This window comes from Lithobates pipiens, unplaced genomic scaffold (assembly GCF_037356315.1).
Source record: "Lithobates pipiens isolate NorthernLeopardFrog02 unplaced genomic scaffold, aLitPip1_a1.2 Scaffold_28, whole genome shotgun sequence".
Lineage (NCBI taxonomy): Eukaryota > Metazoa > Chordata > Amphibia > Anura > Ranidae > Lithobates > Lithobates pipiens.
In genome coordinates this window covers 165,491,098-165,500,257 of record NW_027507789.1, presented here as the reverse complement: position 1 = coordinate 165,500,257, position 9,160 = coordinate 165,491,098, and the positions used below count along the sequence as shown (strand labels likewise).

Below are 9,160 nucleotides of genomic sequence, written 5' to 3'. Positions count from 1 at the left end.
GAGGAAAACAGGTTTTTATATATTTTTGGAGGATATTTAGAATGGCAAAAAATAAATGAGTTTTTCAAAATTGTCGCTCTTTTTTTTGTTTATACCGCAAAAAATAAAAACCGCAGAGGTGATCAAATACCACCAAAAGAAAGCTCTATTTGTGGGGAAAAATAATGTCAGTTTTGTTGTTTGGGAGCCACGTCGCATGCCCGCGCAATTGGCAGTTAAAGCAACGCAGTGCCGAATCGTAAAAAGTGCTCTGGTCAGGAAGGGAGTAAATTCTTCCGTGGCTGAAGTGGTTAAGCAATCACATTCAAACGTATGTTCAGTACACTTCATCCATCATTTAAAGTGCCTCTGATTAACCCCAAATAAAGTCCAGCTGTTGTAGTAGAAGGACCCTACAGTTGGGGGGGGGGGGGGGTGCAGGTGACAGGGTACACTGCTATAGGACTACAGAGGACACTGCAATGGGGATGGCCCCATCACCCTTGGGGACTGGCCCCACCCCCCATCTCTAAAGGGCAGGAACCCCATCGCCAGGATTGGGGAGGGAGGCAGTAAAATACAAATCCCCAGCTACATACTCCCTCAGGGCGATTTGGCTTTCTATTAGTATAAGGTTTTTGCCCTGTGTTATGGTCTGATGATGACACAAAAGGTTGAACTTTTTGGCCACAACTCCAAAAGATATGTTTGGTGCGATAACACTGCACATCACCAAAAGATCACACCCACCGTGAAGCATGGTGATGGCAACATAATGCTTTGGGGCCGTTTTTCTTTCAGCTGGAACAGAGGCCTTAGTCAAGGTAGAGGGAATTATGTTATGTTTGTAACCTGCTAGTTTGTCGCTTTCTAAAGGGATTAGCCCTTGGACATCTACACTAAGATTGACTAGGATGGATTCATAGATTTTTGCCTTTGCAGTTCTACTGCCTGATAGTTTAAAGCTGGGTTTACACTAGTGCAAACTCGCATGACAGGAGATTGTGACTGGCTCTCTATGGAGCCGGTTCACATATCTCCAGGACAGCGGCTGAGCAGCTTGCAAGGGAATCCTGTGGGCCCTCTGAGCAATAAGGTCTGAATTACATGTCTGTGCAGCGATAAAATGTAAACTGATTATTTTGAATGGCACGCCAACACACTCAACCATGCCCCCAATGCAACACAACCATACAGATGTGATCCATCTGTGTGCTGAGGAAAAAAATAAAAATACCCAGCCATGCTCAGCCAATATTACAGTTGGGGATGTATATATTACAGTGGGGGACTATATGGTGGTGGAATTTTCACAGGTTTTTGCAAATTCAATTATTTGCGGATCCGAAAAATGATCCGATCCGTGCATTTTTTTTTCTGTTTCACCCGTACTGTCTATTGTAGCTTGTGCATAGGCGTTTGAGAGGCCTTTTTAACGCCGCTCAAACACCTGCTCTTAAAGAGGAAGTAAACCCTGATGGGTTTACGTCCTCTTTTTTTTCCCTGCAAAGGTAAAGCATAATGGACTACTATGCATCGCATAGTAGCTCATTATGTGTCACTTACCTGACACAGGAGCCAGCGAAGTCGCCGCTGATCCCTGTAGTCCGCCGCATCCATCTTGCTGGTGGCGTCTCGCAGCTCCGACCAATGACAGCGGCGAAGCCGCGATGACGTCACTCCCGCGCATGCGCACGGGAGTCGCGTCTCGCAGCTCCGCCGCTGCCATTCGGCGAGGCCGCGATGACGTCACTGCCGCGCATGGGAGTCGACAAATTAGGCAAATCAATTCTTGGACTTGCCGCATTTAGTGCGCCTGCGCAGACAGCGGTGCCCATTTTCGGGCAAATATCTCCTAAACCATATAGGTTTAGGAGATATTGCTTGGACCTACAGGTAAGCCTTAATCTAGGCTTACCTGTAGGTCAAAGTGGTTTGAAGGGGTTTACTTCCTCTTTAATGCCAGTGTGAATTCAGCCTGAGGCGAGATGGTAGTGGCATCACCTGATAGACTATTGAAAAACCCGCTGGGCTGAGGACACTGCTGGACAGGTTAGTTCCCCCAATATTAACAGTCAGCAGCTAGTATTTGTAGCTGCTAACTTGAATTTTTTTTTGGGGGGAGGGGCCCTGGAGCTTCACTTTAACATTGACACCTGCATGAATGCAAAGCGGGAAACTCACCGGGTTCACTTAGATTTGCAAATATGAATCGATGCAGGACACTTTCAAAATCGCACTGCGGTCAGCCCACACATATGTGAACAGACTGTAAAAGGTAACTGAAACGCATATAAAAACTGCTGTGAAACAGATGTTTCCAAAGTGATATCTATGCAGTTTACCCATCTTTTTTTCTTTATGCGTGTATGGTGTAAACAAGCCCTAAAAATACTGACACTAGAAACGAGTATCAGTAAGGTATTGGTGCATACTTGAGCCCAAAATACCCAAACAGCAACTGCATCTGATTTTGACCCAGCATTTGTTCACCCAACAAATTTTCCACCTGACTCCTTTAATCTAATCGAATTTCAGGCAGTTCATCAGGAACTGGGACACAATTTGCAATGTGTCTGGCCAGCTTAGGGCAGCTCATTCATTTTGAATTTGCTGCCAGCGTACTACAATAGACTTTGTAATACACGCTTGTTTTGTTTGTTCCCCCAACACACAGATGGATCACATCTGTACGGTTGTGTTGCATTGGGGGCAAGGTTGAGTGTGTTGGCGTGCCATTCAAAATTAATCAGAGTTTAAGTTTTATCGCTGCACAGACATGTAAATCGGACCTTATTGCTGAGAACGGTCAAGTGTTAACAAGCCCTAACGTAGGCCATCAGTGAAGCCTTCACAGTCCGTCTTCTACTCTACATGGAGTGAATCTTGCTGCGATTTGTGAATGGCCCGGCTGTGAGGGCAAGAGGGGCGCGAACTGAGCCAGAAGTAGGAACCTGTCAAAACCAGGTATCAGCTCCCCCTTCCCGCCAAAGGGTGCCAAATGTGGCAGAGGAGGCAGACAAGCAGAGCTTCCCCTTTTGGATGGAGCTCTGCTTCAGAAGAATGATTCCCCAAAACAGTGCAAAATACGCATTGCGATTGCCTGCATTTGATAGTGTTCCGATTCCAGTGAGAAAATAAATAAAAAGGGCCCAGCACCATTTTTGATGAAGATGCGATTTAAGCTATAAAAAATTAAATGGCTCAAATTGCACTGCACAGACATCGCATGTGATTTACAAAGAAATGCAATGTGATTCCTCTGCAAATCAAATGAGATGGGCCACATTGTGGCAGTGGGAACCTAGGCTCAGTCAGTTCAGGTGCGTTTTCTTATCTCGTACTACAATTTACATTGGAATTGCACCTGAACGGCTGAATGAAATTGAACTGCGTATGTGAACAGAGTCTGAAGAAATCAGTTATTGTATCGAAGCATGCTTAGTATCAGCAATGATACGCAGCTAGTATTTGTGTGGCCAACTCTGTTGCAATGCATATGGAAAGGAACAAAATATATAGGAATCTGGCCTGAGTTTTACGCCGTATTTTTTTATTTTTTCCAATGAAGCCAGGAACAACATTTGTCGCATCAGATTTTTATAGGTCAAATGTTTTAAAATGACTTTCAGTAAAGAATATAAACAAGTGGAAGGGTTATGAGCAAATAAGGTGATAAACTATAAAAAGGGGCAGGATTATAAGCCTCACCTTAAATACACAGCCGCAAGATCTGGATCATGGCCTGAAAGCAGAGAACAAATGTAAGAACCAGGAGAGTAACAGATTGAAATAAAGACAGCGACTAGCATACAATTCAGCATTGAATAGGTGCATTTGTATACATCACATCACAAGCATTTGGGACAAGCACCGAATCAAAAATAACGTATTGAAATAAACTAGTATTTATTCCTAGTACGGCCATTCTATGGCATGTTCCCAATGCACAAAAGGTCTGTTTAATATCACTCATCATAATCATATACATCAGCAAAGCAAATGCCATTACTACCAAATCAATTGTTTTCAGCAAAGTGGTGAGCTATTCTTGCCATAAATAGGAAAATGCTGCTCTTGAGCCCCTCTTATGTGAGCCAACACCTAGATCACATGGTCCTGGCTACTAGGAGAACTGTACATTGATAGAATCCGATTTCAACAAATCAACACAGATTTAGACATCTAAATAACTAGATAAAATTACATTTAAAAAGGAGAAGTTTTACCTGCCAAAGGATTCGTGTTTATTTATAAAGTTCTGAAACGTACTCAGCTCTGCTAAACAGCATAGCTTTGTCTCAAAGTGGAACTTTACCCATAACCATTTGATAAAAAATAATGTTCTTTAGCAAAACATACATCCCTACATGAATAATTATGCTACCAAAATGAAAGTGTGCCGTCAATTGCCTCCAGATTTGCTCCCGTTTCTTTTTGCTGGAGGCTGCCCATTTTGCTAAAGCCCAGAGAGTCCCTGAAGGCTACCATTAGATCGGCCTCTAGTAGCTCCGATTTTCAGCACAAGGCCAGAGAAAGTAACTGGGCATGTGCAGAGCAGGGTAGAGACTGTACTACTAGATTTTAAACAGTATAAACACTTATTTTTAAGCGTTTACATAGTGTAAAAGTGTGAGGCCGTGTCACTGTAGGAATATAAGAAAATGTGACACAGGATCCGCATTTAGGGTTAAATCTGAAGTTCCAGACCATTGCTTCTAAGCAGAAAAAACTGCATTGGTCTTTTTCGGATTCTGTAATCCTGGATCAGAACTTTCAATCCTGTTTTTGGGTTTTACCAGACATCTGCAAACTGTCCGAGTATACAGGTGTGCAGGGTCATTATATACTCAGGTCTGAGGATAACTCAAGAGTTCCCAGCTGGGGACCACTCCCAGTGTGGGAGACTGAGCATCTCACCCAGGGGTCAGAGGTGCCCAAGTCACAAGCCAAGAGACAGAGGGTCCCACCGTGGGGTCAGAGGTGCCCAAGTCACAAGCCAAGAGACACAGGATCCCAGCATGGGGTCAGAGGTGCCCAAGTCCCAAGCCAAGAGACAGGGGGTCTCACCGTGGGGGTCAGAGGTTACCCAGTCAGAAGCCAAGAGACAGGGGGTCTCACTGAGGGGTCAGAGGTGCCCCAAGCTAGCAGCCACAAGATGGGAGGTCTCATTCCAGAAGTCAGGTTGGCTGCTATCAGGGTGTCAGGAGAACTCCAATCCATAGGCCAGGAACGGGCTGTGCAGCAGGGCGCTGCAACCAAGGGCTAAGAGAACCAACGTGATCCAGGAGAGCTACAAGGGAGAACCCTCACCTTACCAACATCCAATTGTATAGGGAAGGAAAAGAAAATAGGGACCTAGTTTCTCAGGAACATAGACTTTGTAAGCAAAACATGAGGCAGTTTAAAACGTATAACCAAACTTTATTCCAAAATTCAAAAACATCATATATAAAAACATTGTAGCTCACTGCGCTCAGCAGATCCTACACACCTACCGCTCAAGTTTAATGTGGTTGTAAAGGCAGGAGGTTTACTTTCATGCATTCTATGCATGAAGGTAAAAAAACCTGTGTGCTGTTCCCCCCACAGTACTCAAGATCCCTCTCGGTCCAGGAGAGCTTCGGTTGTCCTGAGGCTCCCTCTCATTGGCTCCCACTGCCGTCAATCACAGCCACTGAGCCAATGAAGAGAGGCCGGAGATGGGGCCAAGCTTTGGCCCCATTTGTCTTATGAACGCATAGAGCAGGGCTCAGCAAGGAGCATGCACCAATACCCCCCATAGCAAGTGGCCTGCTACTGGGGGGAACTGGTCAATATGGAGGAGACAAAAGTGCCTGCGGGGGACCAGACAAGGAGGAGGATCGGGGCTGCTCTGTGCAAAACCACTGCCCAGAGTAGGTTAGCATAACAAGTTTGTTATTTTTTTTATTTAAAACCAAACCTTTAATACTGCTCCCCCCCCCCCCCCCATGTCACAATAGCTAAACCTGCAATAGGGGCCAGCCTGACGTAATCTATCAGTACTTACATTTTGTAAAGTTCCACTTTAAGGCAGGAGAGCTCATTTTTTCCCTGCTGCAGTTAAAGAATAACTAAGAGGCAAAACTTCCCCCCCCCCCCCCCCATTCTGGATCAGTAGTAGTAATAGTAGTAGTATTATAGTGTCATAACACCTGTCAGTTTTTTTCACCATCCCATAGGGGGGGGGATTTTTCCGTACTTCTTGTCCCATAGCCAAAACAGAAAATGAGAAGAAATCCCTTCAGGGTGTCAAAAAAAAAAAAAAAACATTTTTTCTCTTCAAATACTGTTCTAGGGACAACCCAAAATTTGAGGATTTTTTTTACTTTAGAGAATAATGGTAAAACAGGGCAACAGAGGATGAATCTCTGTTATAGGGGCACAGACAGCACTGACAGGTGTTCTAAACCCTCTCCAAATAAAAATAATAAAATATAAATCCTGCAGATTCCCAGGATAGCAGTCTGCCTGCACCTCCTATATGGGCTGGCAGTACCCGAGAGCAGGAAACCAATAAACTACAAGAGCGCTCATCAGCATCCTCGAGGTTCATTTAGAACTACAAGCTGTCAGCCACAATGGATGATAGTACTTGTAGTCCATTTATGCAGAGGAAACTGTAAATGAAGGACGACGCTGTGTGGATGGGGCCCAACACAGTCATGCAGTTTTTAAATTGTGGCAGCAGGTGGGGGGAGAGGGTCCCCCATCTGCTGTCACAGGAAAGGCGAGGGGAAATCAGGGGTGCATGTCGAAACCTTACACCCTAAAAACGGTTGGTGTAAAATGTTCAGAATGGTGAACTTATTCTTTAAAGTATGCCTTTTATATCTGCCTGGAGGTCAGTTTTATGCCTCTTGCACACAGGATGTAAAAAATGCCTTTTTTTTGTTTGCCTCTAGAAGCAGCTCTATGTTAGCCTATGTGGTCATGCACACATAGGAATCTACAGGCATATTAGATTTGCAACATGGATGTATAGCTGACAAATCTGCAGCAACTGTGTGATGCTATAATGTCAATATGGACCAACAACTCTGGGGAATGTTTCCAGCACCTTGTTGAATCCACGGCAAGAAGAATGAAGGCAGTTCTAAAGGCAAAAGGGGTCCAACCCGGTATCGATAGATATATACATACACACACACACACACACACACACACACACACCATCATCCTCAGGTTTCCCAGGATCCCACTAGAACAGGGGTCTCTAAACTACTGTCCATGGGCCACAACTGCCCACTACCAGCTTTTATTCAGCCCTCAACTGTCCGGTTGGTAGTGGATGTGCTGGTCTGTGTAGAGTGGGGAGACTGGTGCACCCACTGCCTGCCAGCCCCACTTACACCCTTCTACACATGGATGCAAGGAGGAAACTTTGCTGGGCACATTTGGATGCAAGGAGGAACTTTCTATAAAACAAATTCTTATAGTCCACAAATACTTCTAAAATATAAAATGTGGCCCTCATATCAAAACATTTGGAGACCCCTGCACTAAACAGTTGAGCAACACCAGTGGTGACTAGGCAAGCTGACTAGGAGCTGAATACCAAGGTTAATATGTATCTCAGTATGTATGTATGCATACATCTCCCCATCCATCTCTCTACTTGCTGACCTCCTCAAAGAGAATTCTGAAACTATGGCTTCAATACTAACAGATCTAGAACTAGAATTATGGCAATCACAGGTCAATTAGCTTCAGTATAAATCACACAAATAGAAAACAAGGGGGATACAAAGACACTGAATTTCAAAAAAGAGCCAACGTCCCTAAACTCCGAACCTTGCTAAAGGATATAAATTGGGATAAAACCTTAGGAACAAAGAAAAAAACGGAGGAGAGATGGATTTGCTTTAAGAGCATATTAAGGGCATTAGCCTGTGCATCCTATTGGCAAATAAATTTAAAAGAGCGAACAAAAATCCTGGATGGCTTAACTCCAATGTAAAAATGCATATAAAAGCAAAAGGAGGCAGCCTTCAAAAAAAAAAAAAAAAAAAAAAAATGGTGGCCACCAATTAAAATAAGAAAAGAAGTTTAACCTTAGATTACGTAGAGGGTTCTTTACTTTTAGAGCGGCAAGGATGTGGAATTCCCTTCCAAAAGCGGTGGTTCAGTGGGGAGGATCGGTAGTTTAAAAAAAAAAAAATCTATTAGATAAGCACCTGAACGACTGCAACATAGAGGGATATACAATTGAATACCGACATGTAATCACACACATATAGGTTGGACTTGATGGTGTCTTTTTTCAACTCCACCTACTATGCAACTATGTATGTAGAGAAGGACTTGTGACTTCTCTTTCTGTATTTGCATACTTCTTAGGGGTCAATGACTGGATCAGAAAAAAACGCTCATCCACCAGCATTTTTCTAAAAAGGACATCACCAAAGGCTGTTTTCATATTTCCCACATGACAGGTGTACTTTAAATACTTTAAAGTAGACGTAAAACCTAAATGAATCACACTTTGCTAAAATATCACAAATAAATGGCATTCAGGAAAAAAAAAAAAAAATAATAAAATAAAAGATTTTTTTTTTCCTTTACCCTTTTTTGCAACTCTGCTGCTAATCTCTCTGCAGACACTTCCTGTCTACATACATGCAATCTAATGGCTGCATGGCATTTCAGAGGCATGCTTTACTGATGACAATGTTGGCCCATGCCTAGAAAATGGGTGTTTAACTACTTAAGGACTGCCTCACACCGATATATGGTCGGCAGAATGGCACGGCTGGGCACAAGCACGTACGTTGCCCTTTAAGTGCCCAGCTGTGGGTCGCACGGCGCACTCACAATCCGGTCCTGAGCTCCGTGGCCACGGGACCCGCAGACCCAATCACCGCCGGTGTCCCACGATCGGGTCACAGAGCTGAAGAACGAGGAGAGGTAAGTGTAAACAAACCTCTCCTCATGCTTCCTAGTGAGCCTGTCACTGATAGTCTACCATAGGGAAAGACGATCAGTGACATCACACGCCAAGCCACTCCCCCTACAGAAAAAAAAAACAATTAACCCCTACACTGCCCCCTGGTGGTTAACCCCTTCACCGCCAGTGACATTTTTAATCGCACTGATCGCTGTATTAATGCCAATGGTCCCAACCAAAAATGTGTCAAAATTGTCTGACGTCTCCACCATA

General features: G+C 44.0%; 1 protein-coding gene across 2 annotated transcripts in view; it reads right to left on the bottom strand.

The window, feature by feature from the left end:
* Window positions 1-9,160, bottom strand: part of WIPF2 (WAS/WASL interacting protein family member 2) — a 60,697-nt gene that overhangs the window by 36,260 nt on the left and 15,277 nt on the right. For both annotated transcript variants that reach the window (XM_077459835.1, XM_077459834.1), the window contains exon 2: window positions 3,691-3,724. The gene's annotated coding sequence lies outside the window, so the exon portion shown is untranslated. The remainder of the gene's footprint in view (window positions 1-3,690; window positions 3,725-9,160) is intronic.